This window comes from Ceratotherium simum, chromosome 3 (assembly GCF_057802395.1).
Source record: "Ceratotherium simum simum isolate JZ-2026a chromosome 3, ASM5780239v1, whole genome shotgun sequence".
In the NCBI taxonomy this organism is placed as follows: Eukaryota; Metazoa; Chordata; class Mammalia; order Perissodactyla; family Rhinocerotidae; genus Ceratotherium; species Ceratotherium simum.
Window position 1 is genome coordinate 92,785,665 of NC_141902.1, and position 9,360 is coordinate 92,795,024.

General features: G+C 44.4%; 1 non-coding gene across 1 annotated transcript; it reads right to left on the minus strand.

Annotated features, from left to right (window-relative positions):
• Positions 1-5,755: 5,755 nt before the first annotated feature.
• On the minus strand, positions 5,756-5,859 carry LOC147917685 (U6 spliceosomal RNA). The gene has a single exon (XR_015551843.1). It is a non-coding gene; the product is annotated as a U6 spliceosomal RNA (small nuclear RNA).
• Positions 5,860-9,360: the final 3,501 nt, after the last annotated feature.

Below are 9,360 nucleotides of genomic sequence, written 5' to 3' on the forward strand. Positions count from 1 at the left end.
TGCTCAAATTGTTCCAACTTGGCCAGTGGGAGCCCTTCAAGATGGCTTCGGTGTTCTTCGACATATCTCTACTGTCTTTGGTCAATTTTCCCCTTTCGGGCACAACTTGATGTCTCCCATTCCCTTGGATTTTTCCTGTTCCAGACCTGGAATCAGCCATCTCTGCAAAGCTCTGGTTCCTTTTTCAAATATTTTAAAGACTCTGTGCTAGTTAAATAAACCATATTCTTTGGCTGGACACAGCCCATAGCCTGCTGGTTTGCCACTTCTGCTTTTGAATTTCTGTAGTTTTATTCTACAAGACACAGGCAGCTGAATGTCCCTGTGTTTTTAGTTGTTGCCCTTATTTGTTGAACACTTGTTTTTTACCATAATACACATCTGTGCAGGAACCAAGCTGTCTATCAACTAATATGCTCACGATAGCCTGTGAATGTCCTAATTTCCTGCAGAACTCTAGGGAATAATTTTCTAATAATCTAGGTTCACTTTGGTAGCCCTCAAACCTGGTCTCACTACCTTAGGATTATGTTGTATCCCTCTCACACCTTCACAACCCACAGCATTTCAGAATAGTTGGCTTCCTCAAGCCCCGAATCTGTGGGTAGCAAGGAGCAGGACCTTGGAAATTGGCATTCTCATCCAATGTTATTGGGAGTATAAATTTGTATGACTTTTTAGGAAGCCAGCATAGTGTATTACTCAGGACTTCTTCACTTACAAGTGACAGCAACCCAAATAAAAGTAGCTTAAACCAAAAAAGATATTTATTGACTCAATTAACTGGGAAGACCCAGGGAGAGATGGCTTCAGGCATAGCTAGATCCAGGGGCTTGGGCAAGGTCATCAGGGATCTGACTTTCTATTTCTTGACTCTGTTTCCCTGAGTGTCTTGGCTTTATTCTCATCAGACTCTATTTAGATGGCAGGGAAGATGACCTTTTATAGCCTCAAGCCTATATCTTCATGGCTTCTAATCCAAAAGGAAGAGAAAAACCCTCTTCACACAGAATCTTCATATTAAGTCTCAGGGAATACTCTAATTTACTCTCTCTAGATCACATGCTCATGTCTGAACTGAACACTGTGGCCAGGGTAATAGTACTCTGGCTACCTCAAATGACATGTTCGACCCTATCGAGGAGAGGTGTATAGTGATTGACAGCCCACAAGGACCACAAAGAGTGGGGGAGATGTGGCTCCCTAAAGGAAAAACAAAATGCTGTTATTAGAGGAAGCAGGAAAGAATTCTGAGCAGGCAAGCACATCAGAGGTCCATTACATTTTGCAAAAAAAGTCCACAAAGACTTTAAAACAGTCTATTCCCATCTGAAAGAATAATTCCACTCCTAAGAATTCATGCAAAAAAAAAAAAAAGAATCACGGACAAGGGCAGATTTGTGTCCAAGGATGTTTATAATCACAGTACTGTTTATAACAGCAAAATATTTTAAGGCCCTAAACGTCTACCAAAAGAGGGTTAAACATCTTAGTGCACATCCATGTTATTGGAATGCTAAGCAGCTGGTGAAAACGGTTATATATTTCTTTGTATTTCATGACAGGGAAAAACCTCCATGATACACTGTTGAGTGGAAAAGGCAGGTTAAAAAATAGCACACATATTATAATCTAATTTTTTAAATTGGGAATATACCCATTGGGAAATAAACACTGTCAGGAACCACACCACAGGCTTAACAGAGGTTATCTCTATGTGATTATTTCAATTTATCCAATTTTTTAATCTAAATTTTCTGTGATAGGCAAGTGTTACTTTTTAATAAGAAATAATATATATTATTTTTTATAGGAAAGAAATGAGGATAAACAGACGAGGACATTCAAAGAATAGACAGAACAGGTAAGGAAACAAGAACTGGGCTGACGCAGGACCACACCCACAAGGTCAGACACACTCAGGTGCGAGGACACCAGACCCATAGGCGCCTGTGGGGACATGGTGCACCTACTCATCAACTCTGACTTGCAGTCATCTTCTCCCTGTCATCCCTGCCATCTTCAGCATTCAGTTACGACGCTAATCACAGGGTAAGGATGAGCAGGATGGGCTGCCCAGGGCCACTGGCCTTAGCTGAAAGAGTCAAGTCATCTTTGTCTTTGAGTGCCTTTTGTTCACCCGGCCCTGCCCATGGAGAGAGCCTTTTCCCAGCCAGCCCTATCCCCACTCCAACCCCTGCCAGTTCTGGCAAGAGCTGCTCAGGCTGGCCCCTGCGCTCTCAGGTTAACTCAACAGTCACTCTACCTGGTAGTAAAAGCCAGCCGGCCAGAGGGCAGGGTGCTGCCACAGTGACCTCGGAGGATCCCCTGGGCCTGACGCCCTGATGCCCAGCTCCCAGCACTGGCTCAGCAGACCCACCCCAGCTCTGTTCCCCCTACTATCCTAGGGGCTGGGATAAAAGGCTCCCCTTCCCACGTCCTCCAGCTCCAAACCACAGGCAGCCTCTGCACACTGCCTGCCCGGGAAAGTGTGGGGCTTCTGGCCTGGTCACCTCCTGCAACCTCCACTCAGGAAATGCTGATGGATTTGTCCTCCAGAGGTCCTGGTGACATTAAATAGTCAACCATAACTTCATTACCTCTTCAAGACAAGTGCAGTGGGCAGCCCTTTTGAGTCCCTAATAGCCAAATTAAAATTGCAAAGAAGCAGACTCTCTGGTCCCAGAGAGAGAACCACAGCCCCAGGCACAATTTGCTAGCCTTTTTGTTTCCCAAGAGAAAGGAAGGGGAAAAATAAGTGTGGTAAGTGTCGGGGAGAGGGGGTGCTTCAGGCCAATAAAGGGAATCTATTCAAGAATCTTCTGGAACACTCTCATTCTATGATAAAAATTCACATAAATTTTATATGCTATTCCATGATATAGCTATATGTCTTTTTTCAACATTTTTTAATGAAAAATTTCAAACAATGATTTCTACAGTGAAAAATCCCTATACCCATCACCCAGATTCTACTATTAATATTTCCCTATATTTGCTTTATCACATATCTATCCATCTATCCATCCCTCTATCCATCCATCAATCCATTGTATTTTTTTAGTGCATCTCAAAGTCAATTGCAGACATCAGTCCATTTTTCCCTAGTTACTTCAGAATGTCTATCTTTAATTATAATTCAGTATTTGCTTACAGTTTTTTGAAGTAAAATCTATAAGCAATGAAATGCAGAATCTTAAGTGTACATTTGCCAAATTTTGACTAATGCACAAACCTGTACAACCCAACCTCTATCAAGACATGGAACCATCACCCCAGAGAGTTTCCTCAGGCCCCTCCCGGTTAATCCCCAGAGGAGACCACTGCTTTGATTTTTTCCACCATAGGTTAGTTTGGCCTGTGGTAGAACTTTATGTAAATGGAATCATGCAGAATATACTCTTTTGTGTAAGGCTTGTTTCACACAGCATAATGATTTTGAGAGTCACCTATGTTGCTGCATGTATCGTAGTTTGTTCTTTTTTCATTTGGAGGAATGTTCCCTAGTACGAACACAGCACTGTTACCAATTTTCCCATTGATGGACATCTGGGCTTTTTCCAATTTTTGACTATTACAAATAAAGTTGATATGAATATTCTGGTACAAGTCTTTTTGTGGACATGTACTTTCATTTCTCTTAGGTCAATACCTAGAAGTGGAATTGCTGGGTCATCGAGTTTGTGTATAATTAGTTTTAAAAGAACTGGCCTTTTCCAAAGTGGTTACAACCATTTTACGCTCCCGCTAACAATGTATGAAGTTCTGGTTGCTCCTTATCCTTGCTAGCCTTTGGTGCGGGTCAGTCGTTTAAATTTTAGCCATTCTGGTGTGTATGTAGTTGTATCTCATCCTGGTTGTAATTTGCCTTGCCCTGATTATTAATGATATTGAGACTTTTTCATGTGCCTACTATCCATTCATATATCATCTTTTGGGCAGCATCTGTTTTTCAAATCTTTTGCCAATTGTTTATTTGGGTTGTTTGCCTTTTTACTATTGAGTTGTAGAAATTCTTTATATATCCTGGATATCAGTTCCTTTTATTTTTTTTTTTTTGGGAGGAAGATCAGCCCTGAGCTAACATCCATGCTAATCCTCCTCTTTTTGCTGAGGAAGACCAGCTCTGAGCTAACATCTATTGCCAATCCTCCTCCTTTTTTTTTTTCCCCCAATAGCCCCAGTAGATAGTTGTATGTCATAGTTGCACATCCTTCTAGTTGCTGTATGTGGGACGTGGCCTCAGCATGGCTGGAGAAGCCGTGGGTAGGTGCGTGCCCAGGATCCAAACCCGGGCCACCAGTAGCAGAGCACACGCACTTAACTGCTAAGCCACGGGGCGGGCCCTGGATATCAGTTCTTTTCAGATATGTTTTGCAAAATTTTTGCCCCAGTCTGTAGCTTGCCTATTCATTTATTTAACAATGTCTTTGATGAGCAAAAGCTTAAGATATTGATGAAGTCTAATTTATCACTTTTGAGGGGGGAGGGCGGTGAGGAAGATTGGCGCCAAGCCAACATCTGTTGCCAATCTTCCTCTTTTTGCTCGCGGAAGATTGTCTCTGAGCTAACATCTCTGCCACTCCTCCTCTATTTTATATGTGGGACACCACCACAGTATGGTCTGGTGAGCGGTGTGTGGGTCCATGCCCAGGACTGCAAACCCATGAACCTCAGGCCACCAAAGCCGAGTGTGTGAACCCAACCACTATGCCACCGGGCCAGCCCCTAATTTATCACTTGTTTAATTTATGGTTATTGTTTTCTGTGTCCTATCTAAGAAACGTCTCCTACTCTCAAGCCACAAAGATATTCTCTGTTTTCTTCTAAAAGTTTTATTGTTGTAGCTTTTATGTTACGTCTATGATCTATCTTGAATTACTTTTTGTGTACGGTGTGAGGCAGGAGTTGAGGCTCATTTTTTTCTATATGGATGTCTAGTTATTTCAACCCCATTTATTGAAAAGAATTTCTTTCCCCCTTGGATTTCTTTGGCACCATTGTCAAACATCAAATGACGATAGAAGTGTGGGTCTATTTCTCAGCTCTCTATTCTGTCCCTTGACCTGTTTATTGATCCTTATGATGCTACACACTATGTTGATTACTGTAGTTTTATAATAAGTCTTGAAGTAAGGGACTGTAAGTCCTCCAACTTCCTTTTCAAGATTGCTTTGGATATTCTAGGTCCTTTGTACTTCCACATAAATTTTAGAATCAGCTTGTCAATTTCTTTCTTTTTCTTTTTTTTGCGAGGAAGATCAGCCCTGAGCTAACATCCATGCCAATCCTCCTCTTTTTGCTGAGGGAGACTGGCCCTGAGCTAACATCCGTGCCTATCTTCCTCCACTTTATGTGGGACGCTGCCACAGCATGGCCTGACAAGTGGTGTGTCAGTGCGTGCCCAGGATCCAAACCCGGGCCACCAGCAGCAGAGCGCACGCATTTAACCACTACGCCACGGGGCCGGCCCTCAGCTTGTCAATTTCTACAAAAAAGTCTGTTGAGATTATGATTGGGATTGTGTTAAATCTATAAATCATTGGAGGAGAATTAACAATATTGAGTCTTCGTGAACATGAACATGGTATGTCTCTCCATGTATTTAGATCTTTTAAAAATTTCCCTCAAGAATGTTTTGTAGACGTGTAAATCTTACACGTCTTTTGTTAAATTTATACTTAAATATTTTCTGGGTTTTGTTGTTATAGTAAATTGGATTTTTTTAATTTCACTTTTCAATTCTTTACTGCTAAAAAATATGGAATGCTTCACAAATTTGCATGTCATTCTTGTGCAGGGACCAGGTTAATCGTCTGTATCATTCCAGTTTTAGTAATATGGGCTGCCAAAGTGACATTATATGTGTTTTTAATAGAAACATAATATGAGGGTGTAGGGGGAAGGCAAAAAGGGTAAAAGGGCACATATGTATGGTGATGGAGAAAAACTAAACTATTGGTGGTGAACATGATGCAGTCTATACAGAAACTAATGTACACCTGAAATTTACATAATGTTATAAGCCAATATGACCTCAATAAAATAATTTAAAAAAAATAAAAGTTAGGAAACAAACAAAAAACCATAGTATGATCCACTCCTGTGAATTTTTAAGTAAAGATACACTCCAGGAAGGTAAGTCCCTTCTCTCCTGGGGCTTCTTGTGCTCCTAGCACACTGCCAAGGACCCCTCCATGGGGCATTATGGGGCCTCTGCCCAGAGAGGACCTGCTCTGCTGGGTTGTTATCCAGCTCTCTCAGCCTGGATGCCTACACTCTCCGCTACAAACTCCACACACTCACACCAGCTGTGATTCTGTAAAATGGTCCTTCAGTCCTAAAGCAGGGTGGCAAAAATGCTTCCTGGGCCAGGCCCTGATTTAGTGGCTCAGTCCTCACATTCATCCCCAAATATTACTGGAGAGGAGAGAGATAACCCCATCTCATGGACCTAAGGACAGCCAAAATGAGTGAGAAGAGAGGCACATCCATCAGGCTCTTTAGAATCCATTCTAACCCCATGGGCTGGTCATTTTGAGCCTGGAGGGGAAGACAATGCCTCCCCCAGAAGCTGCTGGCCACAGCCTGCAGGCCTTCTCAGAGCGCATGGAAGCCTCTCTTCAGCCTCAGATGCGACTAGCCTGACATGCTTTCTAAGCTAACCACAGTTTCACTTGCTTTTTTTTTAAATTATAGTAAAATATACATAACAAAATTGACCATTTTAACAATTTTAAAGTGGACAGTACAGTGGCATTAAGTACATTCACATTGTTGTGCAACCATCACCACCATCCATCTCCAGAACTGTTTCATCACCCCATATGAGAGTCTCATCTTATAAAACATTTTTCATCTGATCTTATGCTTTTGAATAATGAATTAAAAGTGGATTCCCCAGCCCTCCACTCCCAAATCACTTGGCAGCCCCAGGGTTCAGAATGTGGTAGAAATCTTTCCTCATGGTCCCTACTAGCTGGTCCAGGCCTCACTGGCTTAGCCCAGCTCCAGGCTATGAAACTGCAGGTCCCTTCTCCTAAAGAGGGTGGGTGGAATCCTGGGGTATGGGGCCTCCAGATTAGCTCCAGCCTTCCCTCTGCTCTGGCCATGGCTCCATTAGGGAGGTTGCAGTCCTGCCCATCTTCCCAACCTTCCACCCAGGACCCCATGGCTTCCCTGAGCCTATATAAGCCCCTCCGAGTGTAGTGAAGGGAATTTGAGACCCTTCCTCAAAAGTGAGGCTATCCCCCCTCCCTTGGGCAGAGCCTGAGGCTGATGGTCATCAGGGCAGAACTGCCCCCAGTATGCCAGGCAAATTCAGGTTCTTTGCAGTATACCTGACTTTGGAGAAGGAGTTTGATCTTGTAAGTTTCACCCCTGCTCAGCAGCCCCAGGGTCCCCCATCTGCTTTAGCCTCATCTCCTGATGGGCTTCCTGTGAAGACTGGGCTGCCTCCTCAGGGGACCTTCCTTTCACCCTTGGGTTCTCACATCAGTGAATGGATCCAGTGTTCCAGACCATTTCCATAGGACCCAAGGTGAGGGGTTTCTGGGCTCTGCGCAGACCTGATATGGCAGGCCTGGGCCAGGCCTCACTGGCTTCAGCCACGGCTTGGCTCTCCCAGCCAGAAAAGGGAGGGTCAATCCCACAGGGCTCTGGGATTGTACTGGCCCTCAGACATGGTTTGCCCAGGGGATACTCCTGGGGGGAGAGAGGAGGTGGGGTTTGAACAAGAGAGTCACATCCCAGGCCTCAGGCTAGTAGGCGTCAGAGAGATGACAGGGCAGAAGTGAGGCAAGCACCACTCAGCCTTATTCCTGCACGTCTGCACCCCACTCCACCCTCTACCACAGCTCTGACCCACAGCGCTGCCTCTCCAGTAAGTAGAGGGACCCCTCAATCAGCTGTGTGACATCCAGTAACTTACTTAATCTTTCTGAGCTGTAAAAATGGAGATTTAAAAAAATACCCACAAGCGGTCCTACATTGTCACTTTGCACTGGGCCCTGCAAGTTATGTAGCTGGCGCTGGCCCTAGATCACACAGCTCTTAAAAACAGAGCGGATTATCACTCCATTAGAGAATGATGAGGATCATACTCAGGGCTCAGAGGCTTGCTGGGTGCGGGGTTGTCTTGGCCCTCCATTGCCAGGTTCCTGCTGTCTACTCCATCAGGGGGAGGACGCTGTCCTCGCCTCTCTTGGGGGAAGCAGTGTAAGAGCTTCAGTGCTCCCTCTTATCAGCTGTCGGAGGCCCGCTGAGCCTCAGTTTCCTCATCTGTAAAAGAGAGGAAATAACACCTGCCTTGTAGCATTACTGTGAGGAGTGCCCAGATCATGACGGTCTCACTAGGTGCTGGAAATATGTGACTTCCTTTCCCTTTATTGGGAAAAGGGGGAAGCATCCTTGCCCAAAAGAATGAGACCCATGTGCTCCAGGTACAGCCTTGTCAGCCACCCCAGGGTCTTTTTTCTCCCTGAGAGGCCCGACTGTAATAAGTCCCCACACATCTGCTTCTCTCACGGCAAACCAAGGACAAGCAGTTCTGGGGAAGGCTTCATTCCGCAGTGGGGCACCAGGCTTCAGAGCCCTCATGGAAGGGTTGCTGCTACTGCCCCCTCCTGGTAATTTATCTGTATCTGCACAGATTCCTAAAATCCTTCTGGAAAATAAATGCTTGATAACATACTACAATTCAATTAAAAAAATAATTTATTGCTACTCTGCTAGGCACTAAGGACACAAAGACAGATAAAACCCAGTTCTTGCCATCTAAGAATTCACAGCTTAGAGAATGAAGCAAACTCTTAAAGACATAGCTTGGGGGCAGGCCCAGTGGTGCAAGCCATTAAGTGTGCAGCTCCGCTGCGGCAGCCCGGGGTTCGGTTCGGGTCCCGGGCACTCACCGACGCACCGCTTGTCAGGCCATGCTGTGGTGGCATCCCATATAAAGTGGAGGAAGATGGGCATGAATGTTAGCCCAGGGCCAGTCTTCCTCAGGAAAAAGAGGAGGATTGGCAGATGTTAGCTCAGAGCAGATCTTCCTCACCAAAAAAAAAACAAAGAGAGAGATAGCTTGAACATAGCAGAACGTGATAAGTTATAATAAAAACAATGACTCCTGACTTCTGGTTCCAGACAAAATGGAGTGGATGCATGTATTCCTATTCTTCCTACTAAGTAAAGCTAAAAGCCCTGGATATGCTGTATAAACAAACATTGGAAGATTCTGAAAGGTTGAGAAGAGGCTGACTGGCTGGGGATCCTGGGACCCAAGGAATGACATGGCAGTGAGTTCCCTGAGGTTTTTTTTTTTTTTTTTTGGCCTTTTATATCCCGAGGGGATACTGGAGCAGC